Raw genomic sequence first — 15,187 nt, 5'->3', positions numbered from 1 at the left:
GCAGGCGGACTCTCAACCACTGCGCCACCAGGGAAGCCCCAGGACCAAATTCTTTAATCGAAAATGATCTGAAAAGAGACATCATGAAAGAATATATGCAGGTGACAAATGAGCACATGAAAAAATGCTCAACATTGTCATTAGGGAATTGCAAATTAAAACGAGATACCACTGTACAACTATTAGAAGAATGTCTAAAATCCAAAAAAACTGACACCACCAAATGCTGATGAGGGTATACAGCAACAGGAACTTTCATTCACTGCTGATGGGGATGCAAAATGGTTCAGCCACTTTGGAAGACAGTTTAACAGTTTCTATTGATACAAAGCTAAATGTTGTCTTAACCATACAATCTAGCAATCACATCCCTAGGTATTTACCCAAATGAGTTGAAATCTTATTTCCACAAAAAGTCCTGCATGCAAATGTTCAGAGAAGCTTTATAACTGCACAAAACTGGAAGCAACCAAGATGTCCTTCAGTAGGAGAAAGGATAAACTGCGAGACAGCCAGACTTACAATACTATTCAGTGATAGAAAGAAACGAGCTATCGAGCTACGAAAAGACAGAAATGAATCTTAGATATATTTTGCTAAGTGAAAGAAAAAAACATAGCCTGAAAAAGCCACATACGGAATGATTATATTATATGACATTCTGGCAAAGTCACAACCATAGAGACAGTGATTGCTGGGGTTAGGACGAAGTGGGGGGGGGGGGGATTCCACAGATGAAACACAGGGGATTCTTTTAGGTCAATGAACTATTCTGTATGATACTGTAGTGGTGGACACATGACATTATGCCATTGTCAAAACCCATTAATCTTTACAACACAAGCATGAAGTTCAATGTTTGCAAATTCTAAACAATCACTTAGGAGGTCGGGGGAATCCCAGGATGGAAAGCAGATGTGACAAGATAGTCTAACGGTATTACACATACATGGAACGACCTCACTGAATGGAGAGGGGATGGAGGGAGAGGCTAACCTCACTCATTCTGGAAATAAGTGAGGTTTATAAGAACACAGATAAAGGAACTGCACATAAGTACCGTGTTCTAACACATAAAAAACATTCCCCATGGGGTATGAATTAAAAATTCTGATACTGCTATACATGTACACACACTGGACTTGAATAATTAAGTACACAGAATGCAGATGTGGGCACCAAGTTTCCCAATGTTGGAATACGAATTTATAGACATGCAAGGGAGAAGGCTAGAATGGTCCTGGGGTAACACATTAGACTTGGAGACAGAAATATGAACTCACTTTGAGCTTACCACAGATACAGATGATTACATAAAGAAGTATTACAGGTATATGTCTATACACTGCTTAGTACACCATACACAGATCCTTGCTGTCAGTAAAAATGACACCTTGGCAGCAACAAGCACACCTAGCACCCAGATTTGGTTTCTAATACCATTCTCCAAATAAAGGAACCGAGGCTCTTTGGAGAAATGACTGATTCAAGGGCTGGGGCAGGAAATATACAAGGTGAGCCTGGAGCCTTCAGTGACACATTCTCCCCACCTGGTTTTTACGTACTTGATTTAAATGCTTCCTATCATTAGACAACTGTCTTCTTAAACAGTAACTCAAATTAAAAGTGGTATCATGCATATTTGATATTCCTATTAACATATCTTACATTATGCTGTCCCACCTTTAAATAAGTTAAACAAAATTACATTTCTTTTGTTCTTTACTTTTACACACTGCTTTTCTCATCAAAATACAAATTACAAGTATTTAAGAGGTATTAGGAGTTCTCCATTATCACTGGTTGTTACAGCTTCAAAATCATTCTAAAATGATCTCTTCTTATACATGGAAATGTAACTACTGACCCAACTGACATAGGGTAGAAAGTGAGGAGAGTACTGTATCCAAAAAATTTCACAAATTCAGTACTTTAGGAAAACAGCCCTGATCAAGCCCTTCAGACCAAAAACTATTAAACTGGCTTTTAAACCCCTCGGATTCACTTGCACACACTAAGACTTTTTTTTTTACATCTTTATTGGAGTATAATTGCTTTACAATGGTGTGTTAGTTTCTGCTTCATAACAAAGTGAATCAGTTATACATATACATATGTTCCCATATCTCTTCCCTCTTGTGGTCTCCCTCCCTTCCAATCCCACCCCTCCAGGCGGTCATAAAGCACCGAGCTGATCTCCCTGTGCTATGTGATGATGCAGGATACCAAGAAGATAGCCTAAAGGTAAAAAACACATAATCAGTAAAAAGTCTAAGGAACAAAAAGAACTTTTTCTTGAACCAATAGGTTAAACCTTCCTTTCCTTCATATGCTGTGTCATCAAAAGCTACCTATACCAACAATAGCTCCACATCAACCTCTAAAACCAGCCTTCTACGATCTTCACTTAGCCTCTACATTCTTCAGCTCTTTACTTCCTGCTACATGCACTCTAGTCAATGGATTCTTCCTCCTATATCCTCATCACCTGAGTCCCATATTTTAATTTCTCACTAAGAACTTCCTAAAATAATCAGCTAAGGGAGTTCCCTGGTGATCTAGTGGTTAGGATTGCCAGCTTTCACTGCCGTGGCCCGGGTTCAGTCCCTGGTCAGGGAACTGAGATCCCGCAAGCCGTGTGGCCTGGCCAAAAAAATAAATAACTAAAATAAAATAATCAGTTAAAAAAAAAACCCAGAAGAAAGAAATTAAGATTTTTACAGTTAACACAATTTTCCTCTTGCCTCTGTGGCATCTCGCCCACCCTACCTGTTGTAACAACCCCATGCCCAGGGTCTCAGTCCACATAATTATACAAATTGTTATGTATTAAGGAGAAAATCATAATCTTGGTCTTTAGCAGTTTAATAGGATTTCCAATCCTCTAACAATTCACTTTAGAAGAAAAACTCCATTCACTTCACAACTCCACTGGCTACCCAAGCATTAACCACCAGCCCAACCCATTCAGATATTCCTCTGAAACTATACATGCTACCGTCTTAATCTCGGAGATGACTATTTACATTCAACCACTTTCAAATGTTTACCTAATCCCATGCTTTAAAAAAAGATACAGTCCACAAAACAAAGACAAATACAGCTACAAGTCCAGTGATCATTATGGTCTGGTCACTGCAAAGTTCTAGTCAGACATCAGCAACTTACTTAAAAAAAGAAATAAGTACTCATTATAATGCTTAAATTATGCCAATCTACTTCAAATTAAATTGTGATAAGGACAGTCAGGTAGGCAAAGGACTTGAATAGACGTTTTTCCAAGGAAGATACACAAATGGCCAATAAGCAAATCAAATGCAAATCAAAACCACAAAGATAGGGCCTTCCTTGGTGGCGCAATGGTTAAGAATCCGCCTGCCAGGGACTTCCCTGGTGGCCCAGGGGTTAAGAATCCACCTGCCAATGCAGGGGACACGGGTTCGAGCCCTAGTCCGGGGAAGATCCCACATGCTGCGGAGCAACTAAGCCCGTGTGCCACAACCACTGAGCCTGCGCTCTAGAGCCCACGAGCCACAACTACTGAGCCCGCGTGCCACAACTACTGAGCCCGCGCGCCTAGAGCCTGTGCTCCACAACAAGAGAAGCCACTGCAATGAGAAGCCCATGCACCACAAAGAAGACCCAACACAGCCATAAATAAATAAATAAATAAAGTATCCGCCTGCCAATGCAGGGGACACAGGCTCGAGCCCTGGTCCAGGAAGATCCCACATGCCTCGGAGCAACTAAGTCCATGCACCACAACTACTGAGCCTGTGAGCCACAACTACTGAGCCCACGTGCCACTACTGAAGCCTGCACACCTAGAGCCTGTGCTCCACAACAAGAGAGGCCACTGCAATGAGAAGCCCACGCACCGCAACGAAGAGTAGCCCCCGCTCGCTGCAACTAGAGAAAGCCCACACACAGCAACGAAGACCCAAAGCAGCCAAAAATAAAATAAATGTATAAAAACAAAACAAAAAAACACAATGATACACCACTCCATACCCATTAGGGTGGCTACTGTAAAATAACAACAGAAATAACAAGTGTTGGTGAGAATGTGGAGAAACTGGAATTCTTATGCATTGCTGGTGGAAATGTAAAATGGAGAATGCAGTTTAAATCACCTTATACCTGTCTATTCCAAAACCATAAAAATCACTAAAATCCTCATATAGCTTTTACAGATTCTCTTTCAAAGTAAATACTATAAGGCAAATAAACATTCAACCTTTTAGAAAACTGAAAAGTAGCACTTCTGTAGCACACAGACAATGATGAACTACTACTGCTACCAATCCCCTAGAGGTTTCTGTCCTCTACTGGGGAAAAAAAAAACCCACAAAATTCCATGATTATTCATCTTTATTCCATTCAAATTATTTTACAAACCATTAAATATCCTATAATGCAAACTAAAACCAAAACAAGATATCACTATCCACCAACTATAATAAAGTTATTTTTAAAAAACAAAGACAATATCAAGTGCTGACCAGGATACCAACAACTGGACACACATTCAGTGCTAGTGGGAATGCTAAATGGTATAGGCAGACAGTTCAGTTTCTTATAAACATACATTTTCTCTCTTTCTCTCTCTTTTTTTTTTTTCTTTATTTTTGGCCACGCTGTGTGGCATGTAGGATCTTCAATTCCCGGACCAGGGATCGAACCCGTGCCCCCTGCATTGGGAGCGTGGAGTCTTAACCACTGGACCACCAGGGAAGTCCCTAAGCATACATTTTTTGTTGATTATATTCTGGACCATGAAACAAATCTCAATAAATCTAAAAAGACTGAAATAATATGAAGAATGTTCTCTGACAATTGAATTACATTATAAATTAATAAAAAGATATATTAAAACCCACAAATTTGCTGTTAGAATTTAAACAACATACTTCTAAATACCTCAGAGGTCAAAGAAGAAATCAAACAGGAAATTTGAACCGGTTGAAAACAAAAAGGTGACAGCTCAAAATTTGTGGGATGCAGCTATAGTAGTGCTTAGAGAAAATTTATATACTAAATGCCCATAATTAGAAAAGAAAAAGGTCTCCAATCGGTGATGTAAACTTGCACTCTAAGAAACTAGATAGGGCTTCCCTGGTGGCGCAGTGGTTGAGAGTCCGCCTGCCGATGCAGGGGACACGGGTTCGTGCCCCGGTCCGGGAAGATCCCACATGCCGCGGAGCGGCTGGGCCCGTGAGCCATGGCCGCTGAGCCTGCGCGTCCGGAGCTTGTGCTCCGCAACGGGAGAGGCCCGCGTACCGCAAAAAAAAAAAAAAAGAAACTAGATAAAGAGCAAATTAAACCCAAAGCAAGCAGAAGAAAGGACATGATAAAGGTCAGAGCAGAAAGGTGTAGAAGACAGAAAAATGTTAGAGGGAATCAATGAAACCAGAAGGTGGCTCCTCAAGAGGCTCAGTAACACTGACAATCCCCTCGCCAGACTGAGCAGGAACTGAAGAGAAGAAACACAAACTACCAGTATCGGGAATGAGACAGGAGAGATAACCACATATCCTAAAGACACTGAAAGGAAGATAGGAGAATATTATGAACAGCTTTATGCTGATAACTTCAACAACTCCGTGAACCAGATAAACTCCTTTGGCAAATTACCAAAGCTTAAGAAGAAACAGATAACCTAAAGAGTCCTATATTTATTAAATAAATTGAATCCGTCTTTAAAAATCTTCCCACAAAGAAAACTCCTGGCCAAGATGGCTCCACCGGTGAATTTTACAAAATGTAAGGAAGGTAATACCAATTCTACACAAACCTCTTAAAGAAAATCGAAACAGAGGAAAAACATCCCAACTCATTCTATGAAGTCAGCATTCTCCTCATACCAAAACCAGACAAAGACGTTATAAAAAAGAAAAACTACAGACCAGTATCCCTCATGAAAATAGACACAAATGTCTCAGACACAAACTTATCTCCAACAAAGAACTCATATCTAGAATATACAATAACTGTAGAAGCCATTAAGACAAATGACCCAATTAAAAAAGGGCAAAAGAAGGAACAGACAAGCGTTCATATCCAAGGAAGATCTATAGATGGTAAATAAGCCCATGAAAAGATGCTCAACATCTTTAGTCGTTAGGGAAATGCAAATTAAAAACACAAAGAAATAACATCACACGTCTACTAGAATGTCTAAAATTAAAAGACTGACAATACCAGTATTTCTGAGAATGTGGAACAACCAGAACTCTCAAATACTGCTGGTGGGGATGTAAAATGGTACAACCACTTTGGGAAAAGTTGGAGGGATTCTTAAAAGCTTGAAATATACATCTACCATATGACCCAGGGATTCTACTCCTAGGTAGTCACCAAAGAAAATGAAAACACATGCCCACACAAAGACCTGTATGTGAATGTTCACAGTGGCTTTATCTGTAATAGTCCCTAATTGGAAACAACCCAATGTCCACCAACAGGCGACCGGATAAACTAATTGTGTAATATCCACACAATAGGATACCACTCAGCAATAAAAGGAACAAACTACTGATACACACAACAAACTGGATGAATCTCAAAATAATTTTGCTGAGTGGAAGTAAGTCAGAAAGAGAAAAACAAATACCGTATGCTAACACATATATATGGAATTTTAAAAAAAGGAAAAAAATGGTTATGAAGAACCTAGGGGCAGGACAGGAATAGAGACGCAGATGTAGAAGATGGACTTGACATGGGGAGGGGGAAGGGTGAGCTGGGACGAAGTGAGAGAGTGGCATGGACATATATGCACTACCAAATGTAAAACAGATAGCTAGTGGGAGGCAGCCACATAGCACAGGGAGATCAGCTCGGTGCTCTGTGACCACCTAGAGGGGTGCGATAGGCAGGGTGGGAGGGAGACGCAAGAGGGAGGAGATTTGGGGATATATGTATAGCTGATTCACTTTGTTATAAGCTAACACACCATTGTAAGGCAATTATACTCCAATAAGGATGTTAAAAAAAAAAATTTGCTGAGTGAAAAAAATCCAGACAAGAAAGAGTGCATACTGTACGATTCCATCTACATAAAATCCTAGAAAATGCAAAGTAATACATAGTGCCAGAAAGCAGATCAATAGTTACCAGGGAACAAGGGCAACAAATCACCTTTGGGCTCAAGGAAATGGGGAGGTGGGTGAAGGATATGCTTGTTATCCTGATAATGGTGATGATTTTAGAGGCACAGCTATTCATATGTCCAAACTCATCAAACTGCACACTTAAAATATGTCCAGTTTATTTTACAGCAATTATACCTCAATAAGACAAAACCCTTATAATGCAATGGCTTTATGCAGGGGACACGAGTTCGAGCCCTGGTCGGGGAAGATCCCACATGCCCCAGAGCAACTTTATATATATTTAGAATGGCTTTACATACATATAAAGGATATTTTGTAGGGTAAGGATACCAGCAACAGGAATGCTCATTCACTGCTGGTGGTGATGCAGAGCGGTACAGCTACTCTGGAAAGCATTGGGGCAGTTTCTTATAAAGTTAAACATACATTTAACATACGATCTCGCAATTCCTCTTCTAGGTATTTACCCAAGAAAAATGAAACCATAAATCCCTGAAAAGGCCTTCCATGAACATCCGTAACAGCTTTATTCATAACAGCCAGAAACTGGAAATGACCCAGAGGCCTATCAACTGGTGAATGCCTAAACTAACTGTGATACACTCGTCTGTAAAACAGGAAACAATACAAACTTCAGAAGATCCCTGTGAAAATGGGTAGAGAAAACATGAAAAAGTACTTAGTAAATTATAAAGCGTGATAAAAAGCTTCACATTAATCACAGTTTACTCAAGGAAGCCAAATGGAGACAAAAGCATATATACATGTAGTTTGTAGCCTTTCATATCTGGCTTGTTTCACCTAGAACAATGCTTCTGAGATTCATTCATGTCTTTGTATGTATCTGCAGTTCACCCCATTTTATCGTTGAGTGTTTTATTTTATTGTATGTATATTTTAACTCAAAACTGATTTTTTTAAAACAAACCAGTAATACACAGCAAAATACAGGTAATTTTCAACTAACTTTAAAGATATCACTCTAACTGGTCAATGTATTCTGAATTCTCCTGTGGTAAAGGAACAGAGAACTCAGGGTGGGAGGATGGAAATTTAAATCAGGATGTGCCATGTATTAGCTCTCAGGCCCTCAGCACCTCAACTATCTGTAAAACAAAAGAAACAACACAAACCTCAGAAGATCCTTGTGAAAATGGAAAGACAAAAAAGTACTTTGTAAACTGCGAGGCATGATACAGAACACGCACGTTAATCAGTGCTTACTCAAAGCAGCAAAACTTGTCGAGAAGGAAAACACTCACAAATGAACTGATTGCTCTTAAATTAGTCCCTCCTCAAACGTCCCTGTTCCTGCCTCTTGCTACCTAAGACAAGTCGCCTAACCTCTCTGAGCCTCAGTATTTTTTCCATTTGTGAAAAGGAGCTAACTAATGGTACATATCACATATTGGGAGAGTTAAATATGTGTAAAGTACTTGGTATAGTCCCCAGCACATGCTAGGTGTTTTATAAGTTTTAGCTCTTATTACAGAAATACTATTATTGGGAATTCCCTGGAGGTCCGGTGGTTAGGACTCTGAGCTTCCACTGCAGGGGGCCTTGGTTCGATCCCTGACCAGGGAACTAGGATCCCCGAAGCCATGAGGCGTGCCCCCCCCCCAAAAAATACCATTATTATCCTATGAGACCTAACAGTAGCCTCCATCCTACCCACCCAAGCTGCAATAGTGCAGGTCATATTAGCGATCTAGATCACTGCTTCTCACTTTTAGTGAGAGACGGCATCATCACCTGGAGAGCTTCTTTTAAAAAAAAAAAAAAAAATTCTTTTAGATGAGCTTCAGATTTACAGAATTACTGCAAAGATAGTAGAGTTCCCATATACACTGTCCACAGTTAACCCTACTACAAACATCTTACATTAGTATGGTACATTCGTCATATTCAATGAACAAAATACTGATACCTAATAATGTCCATATTCCTTAGTCTTTCCCCAATGAACTTCTTCTGTTCTGGGATCCCATCCAAAACATCACATATACATTTCGTAGTCATATGCTGCAAGTTACTGAGACTCCAGATATTCTAAAGAGAGTAGGTTTGTGGGGGGCTCTAAAATGTCCATTTCTAACACGTTCCCAAGGGCTGCTGATAGGGCCAATGTGAACACACACTGAGAACAGTACTGATCTGGATTCTAGACTCCAGAACCATGCTGCTCAACACAGCAGGCAAACGTGGTTCCTGAGCATGTGAAGTACAGCTAATCTAAACTGAGACGTGTGGAAGTGTCAAATACATACGGGGTTTTGAAGATGCCATGTAGACAAAAATGATAATAAAATTTATTTCATGGTTTCTTTTTAACTTTACCTATCATGTGAGTACTAAAAACTTGAGAATTACGCAGGTGACTGGCATTACATTTCTATTGGACAGGAGCAGTCTGAAGTCCCGGCAGCATCGGTATCATCCGGGGCTTGTTAGAAGTTCAGGTGATTCCCATGCACAAAGAAATCTGAGAAGGAACAGATTATCAACAGGGGAAGGGTGCTTACAGACATCAGTGTCTGGCAGTTCAGTTCAAATGAAAAGCTGCTCAACTGCAAAATGAAACTGCAAAATACTAAGTCAATATAGTAAGAAAATGGCTGAATCACTGCAAAGCCATCCACAGATGAGGGTGTGGCACAATTAGAACAGTTAACAACTGAAGGAAAGAAAACACAAAGACAGTGGCCCAGTGGGTTCCTCAAAAGAGAATGATTTGAAAAGCATGATTTGAAGCACAATGATGCTATGTGGTACCATCCTGCCTTTTCACATCTGATTCATTCTACAAAGCAGTGCGTATTTGCAATTACAACTAAAATTGTTAAATATAAGATAAAATAAACATTTAATTTCACTTTTCTCTCCCACTATTATAAAACTGTACTGCCCATTTTAGGCAGGTTTACCTTTAGCTGCTTTTTCCTAGTACCAATTTTCTCAGATAAGCAAAAACCAGTACTACCAGTTAGTAATTTTACACATCACCACATTCACTGTTTGAATTAATTTAAACTGTTTATTACCCTTTTGTGCTCAGAAATGTCAACTGCATTCTTAAAGAACTTACAATCGTAAAACCCATTTTCTGTCAACCTATTAAAAAAACCACTCAGCAGATACTTTCTAATTAATGAAAGAAAAGCCAAATGACTGACTACAAATAACGCGCTGTTTTTCTGCAGTATTTACATATTTTCACTTGTGCCTCACAACTAGTGCAATAATTTGAAAAATCTAAAGGTATGTAAAATATTGACTATATATGGACGACTATTCTATAGAGGGCATCATATTAAGAATCAATGAAGGACTTCCCTGGTGGTGCAGGGGTTAAGAATACACCTGCCAATGCAGGGGACACGGGTTCGAGCCCTGGTCCGGGAAGATCCCACATGCTGCAGAGCAACTAAGCCCCTGTGCCACAACTACTGAGCCTGCACTCCAGAGCCCGCGAGCCACAACTACTGAGCCCGCGTGCTGCAACTACTGAAACCCGCGCGCCTAGAGCCCGTGCTCCGCAACAAGAGAAGCCACTGTAACGGGAAGCCCACGCACCGCAACGAAGAGTAGCCCCCGCTCGCCGCCAACTAGAGAAAGCCCGCGCGCAGCAATGAAGACCCAACGCAGCCAAAAATAAATAAATTAATTTTTTAAAAAGAATCAATGAGTTAGCAATCTTCTCCAACGTCTGTCGTTGATCAAGTATAAATAGAAACCTATCAGCCAGTACTGCGGCATGCGCACGTAATCTGCTACATTAGTCTGTATTTAACTCATTTTTCCCCAGAGAGCCCCCCCCAGAGCAGCAGAGCTACTACCTGCAACCACGGGTCACACCTACATGCCCAGCTTCTCTGGCTCTTCGGGGTGCCCCACTCAAGGTCAAGTCTTCAGAGCCCGGCTCACTACTCTGGGCTCCCAAATCCCTGCTGTGAAACATTTGCAAGGCATTTTTAAAACAGAGATAAAAAGAAAGAGAAAATACTGGAGCCAGCAGCCAGACTGTCTACTGGGACCAAAAGACAGACAAAGATGCCCCATCCTGTAACGCACCCTCCTGAGGATCAGGAAAGAACACTGGATATGGACCAACATACACCTCCAGGCCTCCGTTTCCCAGCGTTTAAGTGGGAAAGAGGCGTGGCTAGGAACTGGACACTTGTTTAAACCACCTTTCACTGTAACATTCAAGAGTCTTTGAAGGTCTCGCCTTCAGACGCGGGGGGGCGGAATCTGAACCCGAGCGACTCCTCATTCAAAGCTCGTTCCTCTCTACGTCACCTCCCCTTAGGAGCATGTGCGTAACTGCTCAATAAAGTCTACCTCATCGCGTCATGATTAACCATAAGGCAGCACGAGTGTTAACTGGCTCTACCCACCACACACACTCTACTTGGAAAGACATCAAAACTTTCATAAAGCCACGCTCTGAACATTTTTGTTTTCGCCTTCGCAAGTGCATTGAAAACTGCGGCTGCAGTCAGAAAGAAAACACCACACGCCTCGAGAACGCCAGGAGGCCGTGCCCTTCTCAGGGCTGATGACCCTGTGGCCTTTTCGTCTCAAAGGGTCTTCGGTACCTTCAGCCGCAACACGTCAAAGACAGTCATGCTTATAAGACAATCCCCCACCCCCGAGGACAGTGCACAGCATTATTTAAACTCAAGGACCTGGAGAAGATTCCTCGCAGAAGGGCTGGAAAGGCGCAAGAGCCCACCGAGCAGGGGCGGGGCACATCCGAGGGCTGCAAGGCCCCGCGTGCCCAGTGCTGAGGTCAACAGCCCTCGAGGGGAGGCCCTGGGGGAGGGAGGTTGCAGCCCCGGCAGCGCTGGCGGAGCGGGCACGGCGGCGGCGGGAGGCCAGGAAGGAGGGCGGCACCGCCGGCCTTTTACACACGCACAAGCACACACACACACGCACAAGCGCGCACACACACACACACACACACACACACCCCAACACCCTCTTTCCTGGGGGCGGGGCGGCGGGCACTGCCCTCTCACAGGAAGTCAGGACACCCGGGGGGCAGAAGAGCCGCAACTTCCAGCCATTTAAACCCCGTCGCCCCAGTCGGCCGACCGACCGGCAGCGGCCCCGCGCCCCGACTCCGCCGGCCGCGCCCACGGCCGCACCTCTCGCACCCCAGCGCCGCCGCGCGCCCGCACACGCCTCCCCCAGCCCCGCAGCCCCGGCCCCGGGCGCCTTTGTGCAGCGCCGCCCCGACCTGCCCGCCCGCGGCCCGCCCCCCCCTCACCGAGGGCCCGGCGGCCCCGCGGGGGGCGGCTCCCTCCTGGCCCAGCTCGGCGGCGGCGGCGACGGCGGCGGCGGCGGGGCGCCCAGGCGAGCCCGAAGGGCGCTCACTCGGCGGCGGCCGCGGCCGGCGCGTCCCCGCAGGCTGCCCTCCCGGTGAGACAGAGTTCCAGGGCACGTCGGAGCGCGCCGGCGCGGGGGCGGGGCGGGGCGCGGCCACGTGACGGGGGCGGGGCGCGGCCACGTGACGGCCCGGCGGGCGCGGGGGGAACCGGCGGCACGGAGCCGGGAGGGGGAGGGGGAGGGGAGGCCGAGGGAGGGGCGCGGCCGGCGCGCGGAGCTGCCGGCGGAGGGGGGCGGTGGCGCCTTGTATACGCGTAGTGGGAGACGCTGAGGAAGCGTTCGTGGGGAAAACGTGGGACGGGCCCACGGGAGACGGCCCGAGCGCTGCGTGGCGGAAGTGGGACCCAGGGAAGGAGGGCCTGTCCCGTTCCTCGGCACGCTGGGAGCGCTGCCGGCGTCGGTCAGCCGTTCCCGCGCCCGGAAGTCCCGCGGGGAGGCTCGGGAAGAGTCCTCACGCGACCTCAGCGGGACGGAACGCAACTCTGGAGGCCCTGATCCCTGACCCGGTCCTTGCGAAGCTGTCCTTCGCCGGGACCACCCGGGCAGAGTGCGGGGCCAGCGCGCACACTCCGCGGGCGGGCGGCCGGCGCCAGGGCGGCCTGACCGCTCACCCCGCGCCCCGCCGTCCACTGGCCTGCAGTGTGCAGGCCCCGGGGGGCCACGGTGTCATTGCCCGAAGTCACCCCAGCTTGCAGCGCTTGCAGGATGGCAGCACAGACTCCGGAAGTCAGAGGCGTGAAAAGGTTTCCCGTGGGGATCCGGGGGCGGGAGTTGTGCTGGCCTGAGAATCGAGAGAGACCTGGCTTCTGCCATTGTCACTTCACCCGTCTCGCTTCAGCTGTCAGAGGAGCATGTTGACAAGTCCGAAGGCTCCTTCTAAACTCTAAGATTCACCGACTGAGAAAACTAACTGATGTGTATTAGGACTGCAGAAACCATTCATTAGTAACCAGTTGTTGATCGTATCTATTATGGCCGGGATGAAATTTTGATAATACAAGAAAAAAGGCCAGGCTGTGATTCAAGAGACACTCTCTGGAACTGGTTCCTTTCTATTCTTCACCTCATGCTTGAAGATGCCGTTGGATCTGGATCTAATGGGGGTCTAAAGTTGAACGATATTCTCCTTTTAGAAAGAAAAGATACATAAGCCTGAAACCATACTATCTCTGCCAATACACTCGATACCCCCTTTCCTTGGCATCAACGGTCTTTTCAGTCTCCCTCAGTTTCTAACAAGTCATCTTTTCCATGCCCTTGTTCAGCAGACACAGTATTGCTGCTGTATGATCCTGACACTGTTTTCCATAAAATCCCTTGTGATCTCTTTGTAGAACCAAAACAGGAACAGACAGCAATAAGGAAACTGTGCCCTGATGGGAATGTGCTGATAACCCTATCTTCCCTACGCCCCAAGCCTGAGTTGGGCACCCTTGGTTCCAGCTAGAGATAGAACTAAACAGTTTGCTCATCCTTGCTGATCTGCCTGTAACCCCGCTTCCTATTTCACAACCTAATCTCAGATGCTACCACAATGCCCACAGCATGCTGATCACTACCGACAGCAGATGGAGTCAGATAAAAAGAGCTCTCGCCCAAGTGTGTTGTTTAAAAGGACCTGATGGAAAGCTATGAAATCATATGCAGCATTGCCTCTAGTTAGTTTTTAAATCACACTGGTAGCGTATGTCTGGCGCCAGGGCTCAGGATCGCAACGGATCATTTTCAGGATATTGACATTTAACTCACTTCTTAAGAAGTAGCCTAGAGTTCCAAGATGTAAGCTCCACAAAGGCAGAGATTTGAGTTTGATTTGTTTAGATACGTGTGTCCAAAAGCCTAAAAGCACTTGGCATGCGGTAGATGCACAATAAATTTCTGTTGAATGTATTTTTGAGTGAAAATATACTCTGTAAATTGCCAAATAAACTTGCCTTGCTTTCTTCCTTATTCTTTAATAGGTGACCCACTTTTCACTGTGCATTTCTGAATGAAATGAAAAAAAGCATAAAATTATAGCTGGCATCACTGCTTTGGCTAAAATATAGAGAAACAGGAATTTGGCAGCATCTATCAAAATTACAAATGCACGCCTACTCTGAACCTCCAGCTTCATTTCTAGGGATCTAGCCCACAGATGTAGTTACACACACGAGAAATGATAAGGTATTTCTTATCCTTCCCTGAGAGTAGCAAATGATAAATATATCCATCAACAAGACACTAGTTGAATTATGATATATCCATCCATTTGAACATATGTAGCTGTTAACATGTTTTAATATTAAGCTCTCCAAGATTTTTTTGTTCAATGAAAAAAGAAGAAAAATGGAACAGAATAACGTATTGGCTTGTATATGCATTAAACTGAGACAAAGTAACGAGGTATGAGAAATCTGTGGATGGAAGGCATAGGTAGGACTTTTCACTGTGTTCATATTTCAACTTTTTGATAATCAAACTGTGAGAAGGATTTATCTATTCAAACAAATTAAAATGTTTAATTTAAAAATTTTCCGGTATCTTTGTTATTAAAACATTCAGGCTTCATCTATTTTATCAAAGTTTACCTGGGGAGAATAAGAATACCAGGTAAATTATTACACATGCCAGGTAAACTTTTTTAAAAATTGAGTTATTTTCGTTAAGTTCAAATATCTGTTCTTTACTATAATAATTTA

The 15,187-nt window shown here is 44.0% G+C and overlaps 1 protein-coding gene across 4 annotated transcripts in view; it reads right to left on the bottom strand.

The window, feature by feature from the left end:
- Positions 1-12,533, bottom strand: part of ARHGAP12 (Rho GTPase activating protein 12) — a 109,630-nt gene extending 97,097 nt beyond the window's left edge. For all 4 annotated transcript variants that reach the window (XM_082845830.1, XM_082845827.1, XM_082845828.1 and 1 more), the window contains exon 1: positions 12,388-12,533. The gene's annotated coding sequence lies outside the window, so the exon portion shown is untranslated. The remainder of the gene's footprint in view (positions 1-12,387) is intronic.
- Positions 12,534-15,187: the final 2,654 nt, after the last annotated feature.

The sequence above is a fragment of the Leucopleurus acutus genome (genome assembly GCF_964270905.1).
Source record: "Leucopleurus acutus genome assembly, chromosome: 1".
NCBI classification, from domain to species: domain Eukaryota; kingdom Metazoa; phylum Chordata; class Mammalia; order Artiodactyla; family Delphinidae; genus Leucopleurus; species Leucopleurus acutus.
Note: the sequence above shows the minus strand (reverse complement) of the source record. Positions and strands in the feature narration are given on the sequence as shown.